General features: G+C 45.1%; 1 pseudogene; it reads left to right on the top strand.

Moving 5' to 3' along the window:
- Positions 1-1471: 1471 nt before the first annotated feature.
- LOC121711949 overlaps positions 1472-8319 on the top strand; it is a 54867-nt pseudogene continuing 48019 nt past the window's right edge.

Here is an 8319-nt window from a genome sequence, read left to right as displayed (position 1 = left end):
GCAATCTAGAGAGATTGCAGTGGGTAGAGAAAGAAGTGCATTGCATAGTAAGAGCAAGTTAGGAGTGTTATGCTTGTTAGAAGTGTCAGGAGATGAGGTACTCTCAAAAGAGTTGGGTCTTCAAGAGAATCTGTTGAGAAACTTCTCACACTACATCACATGTAACTTGACTAAAATGAACCCTATATTTCTTACACTAGGGAAATGCCGTGGAATGAAGTGACTCACTAAGCATTGGAAGCTCATTCCTGTAGAATGTCCAGGTTTTCCTCAATTAGACTGAACCCTATCTGTCATATTACTCAGAATGCAACATGTTCTTCTTCCTGGAGTATTATATTGATATGTAGAGATATCTAATCAAATGTATACAGTGAGCTTGGCTTTGTGGTGCTCTTTTTGGTGTGCATTCATGAATACTGTACTCAACCTGCACTTTGGTATTTCATGCTTTTGGACTTCTGGTTGGATGTCAACTGCATTTCATTGGCTTTGTACCTGTACTCTCCTAAATGACAATATAATTGAATCTAATCTAATCTAATCTAATCTAATCTAATGTCTATTTATTCACTTTTTTTACATGACCAGAAGATTTAGCGCACACTATGTTACACATTTTTTTTTACAATTTACAACATTTTGCACAATTTTTGTGTGTTTGCATTTGTGTGTGAGAGAGACTCCACAGTAGAGCTCCCGTCATACTCCACAATGCACCATACACTGGTTGCTATGGTTTCTATTTCCTTGCCATTCTTGTGTCACAGGGATGGTGGAGAGAGGAGAGAGAGAGAGAGAGAGAGAGAGAGAGCAAGTGTAAGAGAAAAAACGTTGAGATGAGGATTACTATTAATATACTAATCCTTACAAACTTAGTTCACAATAGATGAATGCAAATTACTTGAGGTTGCTCTATTTGGAAACATGTCAGGTGACCATGATTTTCTGGTAAAATTCCAAATGTTGTCTGTGGACTGTTAAAATGACCAATCTTCCAATATTATTAAGGTTAAATGTTTTGTGATCAGATAGCTAAACTCCTTATTCCCTCACTGGTTTGGGCTCTCAGTCTAGTTCTGATACAAAACACTGGACATAGAACGACCCTATCCATGGTCCTGAAAACTGTATGAGTGTAGGGAAAGCTGGAAGTAAACGAAAATCTGAGGGATAGGCTACTGAAAGATACTGTGTGAGCACAAGTCGGAAAATCTCATTCCATATGTTTAATTTTTCAAGTGGGCAGGTCGTTTCCCGCTAAAACTATGGATAACACCACTGGCCTACTGTGTAGAGCTGTTGCGGCTCGTTCACCCAGTATTTCATGCAGATCAACAGATGTGGAAATGAACCGGAGACGTAGTTTCTCTATCTCTCTCTCTCTCTGTTCTTTTTTCGCGCTGCTTCTTTCTGCCTTTACGTGCGCGCTGGCACTAACCTTGGCTCGACGTCAGAGGCTGTGCGGCAGTGCAGTAGGATGCGATGCGCGCGTGGGCAACCGAGCCCCACTTTAAGCTGATATCGCGATTCTGCCACGCGAACCCCACCTCCCCTCTCCCCTTTCTCTCTTCTCAGTCGCCGGTATAGATAACATATCGTTGACCCCTTCTCTCTCTCTCTCTTTCTCTTTCTCTCTCTCTCTCTCGGCGCTCATGTATGGATTCTGGACCTGGGTTTTTACCACCAACCATGGATCCTGTGCAGTTCCTTGAGCCAAAGGAGAGCTCTGCTGGCGCAGTAAAGACGGGCAACACGTCGAGACTGCTAATAGACGCGGAGGAAGGGCGAGCGACCATGCCGTGACCGAGCGCTTCTCTCCTCGCCGCCCGTCAACCCTGTCCATCGTTTGCTAAATAGGCTAATTCCAGGGGAGAAGCAGCCAGGCTCGAGCACCTCGCGGGGGCTTATCGCTGCTCGTTCGGAGGGCAACATGAGGAGCCCGTACCCACCGGTGAAGTGTCTCATCCTCCGCGCGCATCTGCTGTTGCTGCCTCTCGCGTTCTTCCTCGACACTTCTCGTGGGATGCCACACGTTTTGAGATTCGGTAAGAGGAAAGGCGACTTTAATGTGTTTCATAAGTAGCCTACCACAGCCATGAGGTCGAAGTTGTTCTCTCAGCATTTGTGTATTTTCCCGCAAATTATTATATTGACAGTGATGAGACAGTGCTATCCAACATAGTGAGTGTGAGTGAGTGAGTGTGTGTGTGTGTGTGTGTGTGTGTGAGCCTGGATAAAGTGTGTGTTGTGGGTGCGGGGGACTGGACAGAGTACAGCGGGCTCATTCATCTCGCTCATCCGGACTTCCCCCTGCCCATAGAGGAGTCCTCTGTGTAAAATTCCGGGACACAGACAAAAAGAAACAGGGCTGGTTCGCTCCATTAAGTTCATCAATACAGGTGAAGCTAAACGAGACAGCATATTGCGCCAACTTTTGTTTGTGTTTACATCGTTCTTTGTTGCATTGTGTATGGTACAACTCCATATGCAACATCAGCACACTGAAATTGTAGGCTACATAGGCATAGCGCATACATACTGTATGATAGATCGTGTTTCAACATAATTAATGACACCTGTTTCTGGAGGCTGACGCTGGTTCTTAGCTCTCCTGAAGAAAACTGAAGCTTTACAGGGATCCGTTTAGTACATCTGCGTATGTGTTCAACACTCTATGTGTTAAATATAGCCTACTTTCTGTGTGTGTGTATATATATGTGTTTGTCTGTGTGTGTGTGTGTGTAACAGAGAGAGATGGAGAGAGAGAAAGAAAAGCCTGTGCGTGTGTGTGTGTGTGTGTGCGTGTGTGTGTGTGTGTTGACAACATTAAATGGCATCCGCTCAGAGCTGCTTCTGCCGTCGAGCACAAATCACACACACACACACACACACTGCCTCGCGCTCGCAGAGGGCCTGTTTAAAAGTCATACTGCGTACGCTCGAGCTGACGCTATGGCAACGGCAGTGTGTGTGTGTGTTTCTTGTTTTTATCACTGCCTGCGCTGCTGTCTCCTCTCGGGCGCCCCTACACTCGTTTCCCCGATCCCCCGCGCCTGGGCCAAGGACCCCGAATCTGTTCTGTAAACACGCTCATGAAGCCCCACGAGATACCGACGGGACACAGCCGCGAGGTCTGTTCCGACACCTCGTCATGGCGCGCGGTTAGGGTTTTGAGTCACAGCAGCAGTAAAACCCTGTCCGCCCAGGCTGGTGCATCTCCACGGTGCATCTTCATAACTAGCTTGTTGTGTGTGTGTGTGTTTGTGTGTGTGTGAGAGAGAGAGAGAGAGAGAGAGAGAGAGAGAGAGAGAGAGTGTGTGTGTGTGTGTGTGTCAGAGGAAGAGAGAGACAGACAGACGTGTGACTATTTTGTGTCCTTCTTTCCTTCCTTCCTCATTGCTTTGTAATTAGTTACATTAGTCACAGCTGAGACTTTCTGCCAGAGCCTGAGTCCGCCGCTAAGCTATTTAGCTCCGCGGTATGTGGCGCGGCACCGTTGCGAGCATCACAGGAAAAATCTACTGGACGGCACCGACAGCTAGACACACTCGAGCGATCAGGCAGCCCATCAGCACTGTGCGTCTTGTTATTACACACGTCTGCGCTGACACGAGAGCGTAACAGTGCAACAGCAACCGTTCAAACACAGCTATATCCGCGTGCGTGTCAGCTGTAGCCAGACAGATTTAGCAATTTTCTGGGGGGGCTGAGGTCTGACTTTGTGGTGCTCAGAAATTAAAATATTTTAGATCCATGTGATGAAGGACTTTGAAAGAAGTTTGACAGGTTTCAGTGCTGAGTAGCCTAAGGTTTACACTAAATATTTGAATATTTTACTAGGCCTAATATATTTCTCATTACCATTATGGCAAGCAATAGCCTACCTCATTTGTAAGTTGCAAATCATGAGCAATTTTGACCTGATACATGAGAGACTGCTATTATTTTCTTGCCCTCTACATCACGGTCATAACGATCCTATTTATATAAAACAACTGTAGGCCTCTTTTTGAACGGGTAGCCTATCCCTTTTCACTACATGGATTAGCTGCCAGATAGCCGTGAAAAGAACAAGTGGAGCAACATCAACGCGATGCCTTGGCCTATACTTGGTTGGATTTTGTAGTTACTGCAAAATTAACACCCTCGTTTCTATGAAACAATTGAACCAGGAGACTTTGTCACGTACAAGACAAAACAGAGCAGATGTCTGTCTGTAAGCCAAATATTTGTAATATTTGTACTGTAAGAGTAGCCTACGCTACACTGACACAACATAGCTAACTTTAACGTAGCTTCAGAATTCGCGGCCAACATCAAATCCATAGTTCTAACTTTTTAGCACCAAGTCAAAATGTCCAGGTCAACCACAAATAATTCTACTATTTTTTATTGCTTAGCCTACTTACCACTTCAACACCATTGATTGTAACCAAAAACTGTAACTGTTCAACTGTTCAAACTGTAGCCTAAAGTTAACTGTAACAGTTCAACACACGCAAAACATTGCGAGCTCAATGTTCGTGTGTGAGTGAGGAAAAGGGCTGCTGATCGGTCTTCAACTATTTTGGTAGCCTACGATTTATTACACATCCAGAAGAATACATTTGAGTCGTTACAGGCTCTGGCTTGTTATTGAGCATAATAGGATCAAAGTTAAGAAAAAAATATATATATCAGGGAGGAAAAATCCGAGGGGGCACGTGCCCCCTTAATTTCAATGGGCATGACGCCACTGGCTGTAGCCTACAGACCTAGTCAAGACCACAGTTGAAACACACTGATGTTACACACATTTTTAGAAAAACAAAAAAAAATACTGCAGGGTATTTAATGATCTAATTGCTTAGATCATAAAGATACTACCTCAGACCTATATCATGCTGTTTATGTAACACATGTTTATACTGTTTATTTACCACATGTTAAGGGGGTGGGGGGGTGGGTGTAGCCAACAACGCCAATGTTGTCATATTGTCATATTATATATGTATAACCACATGAATCAACATACAGTCAACAGCACTGCACCTCTGTCACCAAACTCACATATCAGTCTCACAGGTCACACATAGACACACACACTCAGGACCGTGCGCGCACACACACACACACACACACACACACACACACACACACACACACACACACACACACACACACTTGACATTATTTGAGATGACAAACACTGACCTCATGTTAAAAGAGCAACGCACTGCCTCACACTTCAGGGAGGTCTCAGTTTGCCATGAGCAGTGCAAAGACATCCTAGATGTGTGTGTGTGTGTGTGTCTGTGTGTGTGTGTGTGTGTGTGTGTGTGTGTGATGATGATGACGTGATGACATGATGACGTGACCAACACTGACCAACACTGATGGATAGACCAGTCTGAGACACAATCCTGTCATTTTGCTGTGAAAATTCAAGTGAGAATATCAAAAATATTCTGGATGGATTTAATGGTAATTAACAGATTGTCGTCTACTCTCTGATTCAGCAGATATGGAGACTGTCTTTTCTCAATTATGAGTCCTAATGGGTTTTTTCAAAAGGAATGTTGTTGTGTTGTAAGGAATGTTGTCTAATGACTTTTGGTATGACTAGATTGAGGAGGAATAGCAACTTCTAAAGTTATTTTTTCTGTCCCTTCCAAGACATTCATTACAAGAGTACAAAAGGTAAAATGTTACTAAAGTTGACATTCAGAGAAGAGGTGAAAAAATGTGATAATTTCCTGACAGTTCATGTAAATGACAAACTAGGCATTCTGCGTCAAAACTGTCTGTGTGATCAAAATATTTCTTGCCATGCAGCAGTTTACTCTTCATGCCAGAACGTATCTGTAGTGGAAACTACTGTAAGGCCTACCAAGTTGTTTTTGAAATGGAGCTGCCTGAAGTTTGGCTTTGATCTGGCTGAGATACAGGCCTGCTCTGGCCCCGATCTGGGGCGGATCTGGTTCCATGACTGGCTCAGTGGAGTAGTGAAGCAGACACCAGGAGCAGGCAGCTAGGCTCATCATGACTCAGGAGCCAGAGCGACAGACCAGCCCCTGTCCATACTGCTGAAAGGCACGCTCTTTGGCCATCTCTATCTCTCTCTCTCTCCCTCTCTCTCTCTCTCTCTCTCTGTCTCTGTCTCTCTCTTTTTCTCTGCCTCTATGCATCCCTCTTTCTATGTTGTTGTGCCCTGCCCCTGTACATGCTACTGAAGCTCACACTCTGTCTGTCTCTATGTCCTTTCTCTCTTTCTCTCTCTCTCTCTCTCTCTCTCTCTGTCAATTCAATTCGATTTCAATTCAAAGGAGCTTTATTGGCATGCAGTGTTGCCAAAGCAAACATACTACAATAATACAAATTCTCTTTCTCTGCTTCTCTCTCTCTCACTCTCTCTCTTTCTGTCACTTTCTGTGTTTCTCTCCATGAATGTGTGCATGCCCTTCCTCTGTCCATACTGCGGGAACTGATTTGTATGTGCCCCTCTCTGTAAATCTGTCTGTCTTTCTATTTGTCTGTCTGTCTGTCTGTGTTTGTCTGTGTCTTTTGCATCTGTCTGTTTGTCTGTCTCATGCAACCTGTCTTGCCTGCTGTGTGTGTGTTTTTGTGCCCTTCCCTGTTGCTGGGGCTGACACTGAGCCTGTATGTGTCCCTCTAGCCCCCTCATACAGCCCTTCTCTGTCCATCTCTGTGGTTGTGCCCCTGTCCATGGTGCTGAAGCCAAGTTCGGCGAGGACACATCTCAGATATGGCCTCTGTCTCTCTTTTTCTCTCTTTTTTGCTTTTGCCCCTGCTTTTCTCTCTCTGTCTCTTTCCCTCTCTCTGGGATAGAGACAGAGAGAGGGAAACGCGCGCACGCACACACACACACGCACACACACAAACATACGCACGCACACACACACACGCACACACACAAACATACGCACGCACACACACACACACACACACACACACACACACTCCTCTCTCATCTTTCTTTCTCATATCTGTGCACTGCCACTGCCAGTGTTGCTAAGGCCAAGGCTGAAGGCACATCACAGCTCTCTGACTGTCACTGCTAGTCTTTCTCCAAGTCTTATCTTTCTCTCTCTATCCCCCCTCTCTCTCTCTCTCCTTTTGACCTCTTCCATATCCACTTTTTCCCTTCCCTTTTTTATCTCAATATCCCTTTTTCTCTGAGTTTGTTATTTGACTCTGTCCATAGCGCTGAAGTTGAGCCTAAATCACCAGCCACTGTTGTCACTGAAGATGCCGCACTGTGTATGGCTGCTCTCTCTCTCTCTCTCTCTCTCTCTCTCTCTCTCTCTATCTCTCTCTCATCCCCCTCTCTTCCTCGGTCTCTGCCATTCTCTTCCTCTGAGTTTGTTCTCTGGTCTCTCTCTTCTTTGGGTCCTTGCTGCTGAGACTGACACTAGAGCTGATGCCAAGACTCGAGTTATGGCTGCCAGGGCAGATGCTCTCTGTCTATGACTGTCTTGTTATTCCTGTAACACACACAAACACACACATTCACACAAACACACACACATACATATAAATGCACACACATCTATGCGCACACACGCACACACACACACACACACACACACACACACACACACACACACACACACACACACGCATACACACACACACACACATGCACACACATGCACACACACACATGCACACACACACACACACATCCTTCCATCCTCTATATACCATCTATACCATCCTTGTCCCTCCCCTCCTAGATACTGTAGATACGTAGATAGATAGATAGATACTTTATTGATCCCCAGGGGAAATTCAAGAAATTCCTCTCTCCTTCTCTCCCTTCCTCGCCTCTCCTTTCCTTTCCTCTTCCCTCCTCTCCCCTCCACTCCTCTCTTCTCCTCTCCCCTCCACTCCTCTCTTCTCCTCTCCTCTCCCCTCCTCTCCTCTCCTCTCTCTGTCTGTCATTTGTCTGTCTCTGCATTTGTGTCATGCCCACTCCCCCATCTTCTCCCACGTTTTTTATCTGTCATCTATCCATCATTTCATCTGTCCATCTCTTTCTATCCCTCTATGAGTTTCTATTTGTGTGTTTCTCTCTTCTCTCTCCTTCTCTCTCTCAATTGCAATTCCATTTTAAATTCAAGAAAGCTTTATTAGCATGGAAGTTTTACTGTAGTAACATTACTGCCAAAGCTCAGTTACACATGGAAGATTAAATGTGTTGAACAGAATTGGTGAATGAAGTAAGACGTTGCTCTCCTTCTCTCTTTCTCAGTGTTCCTCTGTGCCTAGCCCCTGTCCATAGCACTGAAACTAGCCTGTTTGGGCTTCCGCCTC

Source organism: Alosa sapidissima, chromosome 6, assembly GCF_018492685.1.
Source record: "Alosa sapidissima isolate fAloSap1 chromosome 6, fAloSap1.pri, whole genome shotgun sequence".
Taxonomy (NCBI): domain Eukaryota; kingdom Metazoa; phylum Chordata; class Actinopteri; order Clupeiformes; family Clupeidae; genus Alosa; species Alosa sapidissima.
Note: the sequence above shows the minus strand (reverse complement) of the source record. Positions and strands in the feature narration are given on the sequence as shown.